The sequence below is a fragment of the Salvelinus alpinus genome, chromosome 28 (assembly GCF_045679555.1).
Source record: "Salvelinus alpinus chromosome 28, SLU_Salpinus.1, whole genome shotgun sequence".
In the NCBI taxonomy this organism is placed as follows: Eukaryota; Metazoa; Chordata; class Actinopteri; order Salmoniformes; family Salmonidae; genus Salvelinus; species Salvelinus alpinus.
The window spans coordinates 40,193,712-40,205,318 of record NC_092113.1 but is presented as its reverse complement, the minus strand read 5'-3'; positions in this window follow the sequence as shown (position 1 = coordinate 40,205,318).

Below are 11,607 nucleotides of genomic sequence, written 5' to 3'. Positions count from 1 at the left end.
TAAATAAAGGTTAAATAAAATAAAATAAAAAAGAGTTCTACCTAGTTAAATAAAGGTTAAATAAAGAAAAATAAAAAAGAGTTCTACCTAGTTAAATAAAGGTTAAATAAAATAAAATAAAAAAGAGTTCTACCTAGTTAAATAAAGGTTAAATAAAGAAAAGAAAAAAAAGAGTTCTACCTAGTTAAATAAAGGTTAAATAAAAAAAATAAAAAGAGTTCTACCTAGTTAAATAAAGGTTAAATAAAATAAAATAAAAAAGAGTTCTACCTAGTTAAATAAAGGTTAAATAAAATAAAATAAAAAAGAGTTCTACCTAGTTAAATAAAGGTTAAATAAATAAAAATAAAAAAGAGTTCTACCTAGTTAAATAAAGGTTAAATAAAATAAAATAAAGAAGAGTCTACCTAGTTAAATAAAGGTTAAATAAAATAAAATAAAAAAGAGTTCTACCTAGTTAAATAAAGGTTAAATAAAATAAAATAAAAAAGAGATCTACCTAGTTAAATAAAGGTTAAATAAAATAAAATAAAAAGAGTTCTACCTAGTTAAATAAAGGTTAAATAAAGAAAAATCAAAAGAGTTCTACCTAGTTAAATAAAGGTTAAATAAAATAAAATAAAAAGAGTTCTACCTAGTTAAATAAAGGTTAAATAAAGAAAAATCAAAAGAGTTCTACCTAGTTAAATAAAGGTTAAATAAAGAAAAATAAAAAGAGTTCTACCTAGTTAAATAAAGGTTAAATAAAGAAAAATAAAAAAGAGTTCTACCTAGTTAAAAAAAGGTTAAATAAAGAAAAATAAAAAAGAGTTCTACCTAGTTAAATAAAGGTTAAATAAAGAAAAAAGAGTTCTACCTAGTTAAATAAAGGTTAAATAAATAAAAATAAAAAAGAGTTCTACCTAGTTAAATAAAGGTTAAATAAATAAATATAAAAAAGAGTTCTACCTAGTTAAATAAAGGTTAAATAAAAAAAATAAAAAAAGAGTTCTACCTAGTTAAATAAAGGTTAAATAAAATAAAATAAAAAAGAGTTCTACCTAGTTAAATAAAGGTTAAATAAAAAAAATTAAAAAGAGTTCTACCTAGTTAAATAAAGGTTAAATAAAATAAAATAAAGAAGAGTTCTACCCAGTTAAATAAAGGTTAAATAAATAAAAATAAAAAAGAGTTCTACCTAGTTAAATAAAGGTTAAATAAAGAAAAATAAAAAAGAGTTCTACCTAGTTAAATAAAGGTTAAATAAATAAAAATAAAAAAGAGTTCTACCTAGTTAAATAAAGGTTAAATAAAATAAAATAAAGAAGAGTTCTACCTAGTTAAATAAAGGTTAAATAAAATAAAATAAAAAAGAGTTCTACCTAGTTAAATAAAGGTTAAATAAAATAAAATAAAAAAGAGATCTACCTAGTTAAATAAAGGTTAAATAAAATAAAATAAAAAGAGTTCTACCTAGTTAAATAAAGGTTAAATAAAGAAAAATCAAAAGAGTTCTACCTAGTTAAATAAAGGTTAAATAAAATAAAAAAGAGTTCTACCTAGTTAAATAAAGGTTAAATAAAATAAAAAAGAGTTCTACCTAGTTAAATAAAGGTTAAATAAAATAAAATAAAAAAGAGTTCTACCTAGTTAAATAAAGGTTAAATAAAATAAAATAAAAAAGAGTTCTACCTAGTTAAATAAAGGTTAAATAAAATAAAATAAAAAAGAGTTCTACCTAGTTAAATAAAGGTTAAATAAAGAAAAATAAAAAAGAGTTCTACCTAGTTAAATAAAGGTTAAATTAAATTAAATAAAAAAAGAGTTCTACCTAGTTAAATAAAGGTTAAATAAAATAAAAAAGAGTTCTACCTAGTTAAATAAAGGTTAAATAAAATAAAAAAGAGTTCTACCTGGAACCAAAAAGAGTTCTCCTACAGCAGGGGTTATCAAACGTTTAGTCCTTTGTCCATCTTGATATAAAACAAATGTGTGACCCCACCATGTAAAAAAAGTTTTTTTGGACTGATTTGTAATAATATTTAAATCTGAAGGAAGTATGGTTCGAAATGCATCAGAAAGGCGTTGGGAAGTAAGTTCAGGAAAACATCAATAATTGATCTATGTGTTCGTGAGAGTCTTTTCTTTCAGAAACCGCATCTCAGTGCAAGAGACATCACTACAGTCCCTGGTTTGAATCCAGGCTGTATCACATCCGGCCATGATTGGGAGTCCCATAGGGTGGGGCACAATTGACCCAACCCTTGTTTCTAAGAGTCTTCACACTACTGAATTTAAAATGGTTAAAATTGTGATTGTGTGTCACTGGCCTAAACACATTACCCCATAATGTCAAAGTGGAAATATATATATATTTTTTTACAAATAAATTACAAATAAAAGCTGAAATGTCTTGAGTCAATAAGTATTCAACTCCTCTGTTATTGCAAGTCTAAATAAGTTCAAGACTAAAAATGTGCTTAACAAGTCACATAATAAGTTGCATATTACAGTGTGCCATTACAGTGCTTAACATGATTTTTGAATGACTACCTCATCTCTGTACACTACACACACAATTATCTGTAAGGTCCCTCAGTCAAGCAGTGAATTTCAAAAAGATTCAAACACAAAGACCAGGGAGGTTTTCCAATGCCTTGTAGACGGTGCCTATTGGTAGATGGGTAAAAAAAAAAAAAAAGCTGACATTGAATATCCCTTTGAGCGTAATGAAGTTATTCATTACACTTTGGATGGTGTATCAATACACCCAGTCACTATAAAGATACAGGAATCCTTCCTAACTCAGTTGCCGGAGAGGAAGGAAAGCACTCAGGGATTTCACCATGAGGCCAATGGTGACTTTAAAACAGTTTAAGAGTTGAATGGCTGTGATAGGAGAAAACTGAGGATGGATCAACAACATTGTAGTCACTCCACAATTACTGACCTAACTGACAGAGTGAAAACTAGGAAGCCTGTACAGAATAAAACATATTTCAAAACATGCATCCTGTTTGAATCAAGACACTGAAGTAATAGTGCAGAAAATGTGGCAAATCTGGGGCAAATCCAATACAACACGTTATATATTATATACTGTATATTATACACATTATATACATTACATATTTTCAAGCATAGAATTTTGAAAATAATTATTGAAAAATTTTGCAAAATCCAGGTGTGTAAAGCTCTTAAAGACTTAACCAGAAAGACTAGCAGCTGTAGGTGTTGCCAAAGGTGATTCTAACATGTATTGACTCACGTGGTTGAATACTTCTCTAATCAAGATATATTACTGTTTTATTTTCATAAAACATTTTACAAATCCATGTTGACGTTACAGAGTATTTTGTGTAGATCAAACAAAAAGACAATTTAATCAATTTTAGTCCCACTGTGTAACTAACACAACAAACATTTGGAAAAAGTCAAGGGGTGTGAATACTTTTTGAAAGCACTGTATAGAAGTAGCAATATCATTTAGTAAAAGATGGTTGTTTCTCTATACACATCTTGTATAGAACAGAATCTCCCATTTTTAATAAGATCAGGAGTACTGTAAAATTAAAAGTTAAAATAGTATTGAAACACTACCTCACTGTCCCAGCAAGGAGCTCCAAGCATTCATGTGAAAGAAATAAGAATTTGCCTTCAGGCCATAGCTAATTGAGAACCATATGACCCTCCCATCGCATGACTATCTGTGTGTTTACTGCTAGAAGGAGAACTAAACAATAGTGGTTTATTGTTTTAACAACAACTCAGCTTGTTTGTCCATTGAGAGAGATCTACAAGTAAACTCTAAATGGTTTCACCGTCCCAATGTTTAAATTATTATTATTATTATTTTTTACCTTTATTTAACTAGGCAAGTCATTTAAGAACAAATTCTTATTTTACAATGACGGTCTACCCCGGGCTACCCCGGTCTACCCCGGGCAAACACTCCCCTAACCCAGACATTTATTTAAAATTTAACCAGGCAAGTCAGTTAAGAACAAATTGTTATTTAAAATGACAGCCTACTGTGGAACAGTGGGGTTAACTGCCTTGTTCAGGGGGAGAACGACAGATTTTTACCTTGTCAGCTCGGGATTCAATCCAGCAACCTTTCGGTTACTGACTCAATGCTCTAACCACTAGGCTACCTGCCGCCCCAAAAGGAGTAGAGGTTTGAGAAGCATATGAGAACCATAGGTAGAATGTAGAGATTAATGTTAAAGTTGGATGCCCATAACACATTTATCTACCCTACTGTATAGATATATAAATGGTCCCTCAGCTAGCAGGCTAGAACTGCCCTGTCCACCACCTTTACACCCCCATGTCAACCTCCTCTCCTCTCTCTGATCACACCTGACTCCTAATACAGTATGTCTCACTCCAATTGTCTTCTTTTTTTAACTTCTTCTGACCCCCTGCTCTCTCAGTGACTCCTCTCCCATGCACAGACAGTCTCCTGACCCCCTGATGTCTCAGTGACTCCTCTCCCATGCACAGACAGTCTCCTGACCCCCTGATGTCTCAGTGACTCCTCTCCCATGCACAGACAGTCTCCTGACCCTCTGCTCTCTCAGTGACTCCTCTGCCATGCACAGACACAGTCTAGCATTCAGCGGATATGTTGTTTGTCACGAGAGGAGAGGTAAGTAGCCTAGCACTCAAGCACTGGTAAGTATAAATGTCGTCATGACCTATAGTCACGTTGTGATACAGACTCTACAGACTTGGTAGTATGCAGACTTGTAAAATGTCTAATGCTAAAGCAGAGAGTGAGAACGAGAGGATGACATACCTTTAATAGTTAGTGTGGAGACGGGCTGTTCCTTCCTCTCCAGGTTCACTGTCTGCTTGGATCATGTAAGTGGACCGATTTGGCTGGATCTCTCCCTCACACAAACACTCACTCACAGACTACAGCGCGTCAGAGAGAGAGAGAGAGAGAGAGAGAGAGAGAGAGAGAGAGAGAGAGAGAGAGAGAGAGAGAGAGAGAGAGAGAGAGAGAGAGAGAGAGAGAGAGAGAGAGAGAGAGAGAGAGAGAGAGAGAGAGAGAGAGAGAGAGAGAGAGAGAGAGAGAGAGAGAGAGAGAGAGAGAGAGAGAGAGAAACAGACGCTCCTGTGTCTCCTCCTCACCTGGCTCTTTGATCTCATCTTTCCCTGGGTGACCCACCCACCCCCACAACACACACTCCACTCCCCTCAGTTCTTGTCTTGTTCAGGTGTCCATGGCAGAGCAACAGCAGAATGGAAGAAAAAGCGAGAGCAGGACAGTGTGCTCCTCTCCTCTTGTCCTCCTGCTTCTGATGCACAATGCAAACACATTCACATTCACACTCCACACACACACACACACACACACACACACACACACACACACACACACACACACACACACACACACACACACACACACACACACACACACACACACACACACACACACACACACACACACACACACACACACACACACACACACACAAAACCACACTCACACACATGCACTCACTCCGGCATGCGTTCAGGGCTCAGGGTAACTGCAGAGCAGCGCGGAGCAGTGAGGCTGTGAGGGGAGGCAGGCAGGCAGCACCCAGCCTCGGTGCTTCTCCACTGGGTCTTAGTGCTCACATTCCTGTTCTGGCTGGATGGATGACTGGCTCCTTCTAGATGTTTCCCTATCTCTCTCTATCTGCCTGAATGTCCAAAACAAACTCCTAGCCCCTAGCCCCTACCCACTACCCACCGGGCACAGACGTCAATTCAACATCTATTCCACACCAGGGTGTGCCCAGTGGGTAAGCTCTTGTGTATATCTGAAACGATGGGTGATTGATGATAGGAAGCAATATGGTCCAAATTCCACCTAGCCTATCAAAAGGCAAGGTTAATTAGTTTCCATATTGCTTCAACCCTGTTTATACCCGGTGCTAACATGCACCTTTTGTCCTGATCTTGTCCACATTCTAATTATGCCCACTTCTTCAGACAGGCGTAGAAGATTAAAATACACATTGTGATCAGATTGTGATCAGATCCCTCTGCCCACCTCGGGATGTGGTCAGGCACGCATTGTGTCTGGTTATCAATCACCTATAAAAAGATCTGGATGGTCAAACCATCGACTTACGGCTTCAGTAGGTGTCTTAAAAGTAAAGAATGTCTGTCACATAATTTGACCAGCTAATCTGGTCACAATGCGGAGACAGAAGAAGGATAAGAGACATTTTTAATACAATGTGAAGATGTGACAAACCTTGAGCAGATAGTGATTGGATCATATTGATCATATCATGAAACTCACATTTTAGCGCATGGTGTAAATAAGGCTATTGATACAGTATACATGAGAGGGTGGAGGAGAGAGGCTATAGGGGTTGAATTGGGATTATTGTGTTTGGATGAGTTCCAAATAGCACCCTATTTCCTATGTAGTGCACTACTGTTGACCAGGGACAAAAGACAATGAAGGGAATAGGGTGTCTTTTGGGACACAGGCTTTTTCTCTAGCCTTAGTAAAGGTCACCTCAGAGCAAAAAAAATCACCTGTATGTTTCTCTTTTATCGCTCTCAATAGCTCTAATTCTCTCTCTATCGCCTTACGGGGGCTTGTTGGCAAGAACTCTCCCTCTACTTCATTACAATCCCAGGAAAGCCCTCTGAAAATCTCCCTGCTTCATTACAACCCCAGGAAAGCCCTCAGAAGAGCTCCCTGCTTCATTACAATCCCAGGAAAGCCCTCTGAAGATCTCCCTGGTTCATTACAATCCCAGGAAAGCCCTCTGAAAACCTCCCTGGTTCATTACAATCCTTCTCATGAGAATTATTGATTACATTTTACATTTTAGTCATTTAGCAGACGCTCTTATCCAGAGCGACTTACAGTAGAGTGCATACATTTTATTACATTTTTTCATACTGAGACAAGGATATCCCTACCGGCCAAGAGCAGACGCTCTTATCCAGAGCAACTTACAGTAGAGTGCATACATTTTTATTACATTTTTTTTATTTTTTTTACATACTGAGACAAGGATATCCCTACCGGCCAAACCCTCCCTAACCCGGACGACGCTATGCCAATTGTGCGTCGCCCCACAGATCTCCCGGTTGCGGCCGGCTGCGACAGAGCCTGGGCGCGAACCCAGCCCAGCCTGGGCGCGAACCCAGAGACTCTGGTGGCGCAGCTAGCACTGCAATGCAGTGCCCTAGACCACTGCGCCACCCGGGAGATCTGATGAAGGGAGAATTATTGATCTGATGAAGGGATGATTAGTGATCTGATGAAGGGAGGATTAGTGATCTGATGAGGGGAGGATTTGTGGTCTGATGTGGGGAGGATTATTGATCTGATGGGGGGAGGATTAGTGATCTGATGGGGGGAGGATTAGTGATCTGATGAAGGGAGGATTAGTGATCTGATGGGGGGAGGATTAGTGATCTGATGGGGGGAGGATTAGTGATCTGATGAAGGGAGGATTAGTGATCTGATGGGGGGAGGATTAGTGATCTGATGAAGGGAGGATTAGTGATCTGATGAAGGGAGGATTATTGATCTGATGAGGGGAGGATTAGTGATCTGATGAAGGGAGGATTAGTGATCTGATGAAGGGAGGATTATTGATCTGATGAGGGGAGGATTAGTGATCTGATGAAGGGAGGATTAGTGATCTGATGAAGGGAGGATTATTGATCTGATGGGGGGAGGATTAGTGATCTGATGAAGGGAGGATTAGTGATCTGATGAAGGGAGGATTAGTGATCTGATGAAGGGAGGATTAGTGATCTGATGAAGGGAGGATTAGTGATCTGATGAAGGGAGGATTAGTGATCTGATGAAGGGAGGATTATTGATCTGATGGGGGGAGGATTAGTGATCTGATGAAGGGAGGATTAGTGATCTGATGGGGGGAGGATTAGTGATCTGATGAAGGGAGGATTAGTGATCTGATGAAGGGAGGATTATTGATCTGATGAAGGGAGGATTAGTGATCTGATGAAGGGAGGATTAGTGATCTGATGGGGGGAGGATTAGTGATCTGATGAAGGGAGGATTTGTGATCTGATGAAGGGAGGATTATTGATCTGACGAAGGGAGGATTTGTAATCTGATGGGGGAGGCCAAAACGACAATGGTTAATAGTAATGAGATGAGATTATCGTTGACTAAACCCAGTACATAGCACATAGTCTACAGACCATAGTAGTAGATTGGCTACAGTACATATATTTGGCTCTTTAATTCATTATTTCATGCAGAACAATAAAAGTGAAAGTGAGATTAACATTTACTAAATCCCAGACTGCCGTACTGTACAGTACAGTACTATACGGTTATTCTTTAAAAGTGCTTTCCTCACCATCTTAAATAAGCATGCCCCATTCCAAAAAATTGGAACCTGGAACAGATATAGCCCTTGGTTCACTCCAGACTTGACTGCCCTTTACCAGCACAAAAACATCCTGTGGCGCACTGCATTAGCATCGAATAGCCCCCGCGATATGCAACTTTTCAGGGAAGTTAGGACCTTATTAAATAGGTCTCTTTCTCCTGCTCAGGTACCGGTAATACACCGGTATAATAACACAGGCAGTTAGGAAAGAAAAGCCTAGCTTTTTCAAACAGAAATTTGCATCCTGTACCACAAACTCCAAAAAGTTCTGAGACACTGTAAAGTCCATGGAGAATAAGAGCACCTCCTCCCAGCTGCCCACTGCACTGAGGCTAGGAAACACTGTCACAACCGAAGCACGGCTGGCCATGCTTTACACCTGACTACCCCTACCCCGGTCAACAGCCCTGTACCCCCCACAGCAACTTGCTCAAGCCTCCCCCATTTCTTCTTCATCCAAATCCAGATAGCTGATGTTCTGAAAGAGCTGCAAAATCTGGACCCCTACAAATCACCCGGGCTAGACAATCTGGACCCTCTCTTTCTAAAATGATCCGCCGATATTGTTACAACCCCTATTACTAGCCTGTTCAACCTCTCTTTCATATCGTCTGATCCCCAAAGATTGGAAAGCTCCCGTGGTCATCCCCCTTTTCAAAGGGGGAGACGTTCTAGACCCAAACTGCTACAGACCTATATCTATCCTACCCTGCCTTTCTAGGGTCTTCGAAAGCCAAGTTAATAAACAAATTACCAACCATTTCGAATCTCACCGTACCTTCTTCATTATGCAATCTGGTTTCCGAGCTGGTCGTGGGTGCACCTCAGCCACGCTCAAGGTCCTAAACAATATCATAACTGCCATCGATAAGAGACAATACTGTGCAGCTGTATTCACTGACCTGGCCAAGGCTTTTGACTCCGTCAATCACCACATTCTATCTTATTCAAGGCAGTTAACCCACTGTTCCTAGGCCGTCATTGAAAATAAGAATTTGTTCTTAACTGACTTGCCTAGTTAAATAAAGGTAAAATAAATTTTAAAAATTAGAATTATCGGCAAACTCAAAAGCCTTGGTTTCTCAAATGACTGGTTCACCAACTACTTCTCAGACAGAATTCAGCGTGTCAAATCGGAGGGCCAGTTGTCCAGACCTCTGGCAGTCTCTATGGGTGTGCCACAGGGATCAATTCTCGGGTCGACTCTCTTCTCTGTATACATCAATGATGTCGCTCTCGCTGCTGGTGATTCTCTGATCCACCTCTACGCAGACGACACCATTCTGTATACCTCTGGCCCTTCTTTGGACACTGTTAACAAACCTCCAGACGAGCTTCAATGCCATACAACTCTCCTTCCGTGGCCTCCAAGTGCTCTTAAATACAAGTAAAACTAAATGCATGCTCTTCAAACGATCGCTGCCCGCATCTGCCCGCCCGTCCAGCATCACTACTGTGGACGGTTCTGACTTAGAATATGTGGACAATTACAAATACCTAGGTGTCTGGTTAGACTGTAAACTCTCCTTCCAGACTCACATTAAGCATCTCCAATCCAAAATGAAATCTAGAATTGGCTTCCTATTTTGCAACAAAGCATCCTTCACTCGTGCTCCAAAACATACCCTCGTAAAACTTACTATCCTACCGATCCTTGACTTCGGCGATGTCATTTACAAAATAGCCCCAACACTCTACTCAGCAAATTGGATGCAGTCTATCACAGTGCAACCCGTTTTGTCACCAAAGCCCCATATACTACCCACCACTGCGACCTGTATGCTCTTGTTGGCTGGCCCTCACTTCATATTCGTCACCAAACCCACTGGCTCCAGGTCATCTATAAGTCTTTGCTAGGTAAAGCGCCACCTGATCTCAGCTCACTGGTCACCATAGCAGCACCCACCCGTAGCACGCGCTCCAGCAGGTATATTTCACTGGTCACCCCCAAAGCCAACACCTCTTTTGGCCGCCTTTCCTCCCAGTTCTCTGCTGCCAATGACTGGAACGAATTGCAAAAATCACTGAAGCTGGAGACTCATATCTCCCTCACTAACTTTAAGCACCAGCTGTCAGAGCAGCTCACAGATCACTGCACCTGTACATAGCCCATCTGTAAATAGCCCATCCAACTACCTCATCCCCATACTGTTATTTATATTTTTGCTCCTTTGCACCCCAGTATCTCTACATGCACATTCATCTTCTGCACATCTATCACTCCAGTGTTTAATTGCTAAATTGGCATCATTTAGCCACAATGGCCTATTTATTGCCTTACCTCCCTTATATTACCTCATTTTCTCACACTGTATATAGATTTTTTCTATTGTGTTATTGACTGTACGTTTGTTTATTCCATGTGTAATTCTGTGTTGTTGTTTGTGTCGCACTGCTTTGCTTTGTCTTGTCCAGGTCGCAGTTGTAAATGAGAACTTGTTCTCAACTTGCCTACCTGGTTAAATAAAGGTGAAATATATATATTTTTTAAATACAAACATACCATGTTTTTCTCTCTCAATTCATTATTTCACACAGAGGGGATTTTATTTAACTTCATGAGGAGATTTTTTGTCAGGTATTACATTACTGACAACATACAACTACGGCACGCAGAACTGACCGGGATATTATGTGGTACATTGCCGTTATAAACATCTAAACAAACTGTCATTACATTGCCTCTCAGCCATTGGGTGAAGGACATCATCTGAATAACATGTATAACACATCATACATACAGTATACTCCATGATTCCATATGTGTTATTTCCTAGTTTTGATGTCTTCACTATTATTATACAATGTAGAATATAGTACAAATAAAGAAAACCCTTGAATGAGTAGGTGTGTCTAAACTTTTGACTGCTCCTGTGTATACAGCTGAAGTCGGAAGTTTACATACACTTAGGTTGGAGTCATTAAAACTCGTTTTTCAACCACTCCACAAATTTCTTGTTAACAATCTATAGTTTTGGCAAGTCGGTTAGGACATCTACTTTGTGCATGACACAAGTAATTTAACCAACAATTGTTTACAGACAGATTATTTCACTTATAATTCACTGTATCACAATTCCAGTGGGTCAGAAGTTTACATACACTAAGTTGACTGTGCCTTCAAACAACTTGGAAAATACCAGAAAATGATGTCATGGCTTCTAATAGGCTAATTGACATCATTTGAGTCAATTGGAGGTGTACCTGTGGAGGTATTTCAAGGCCTACCTTC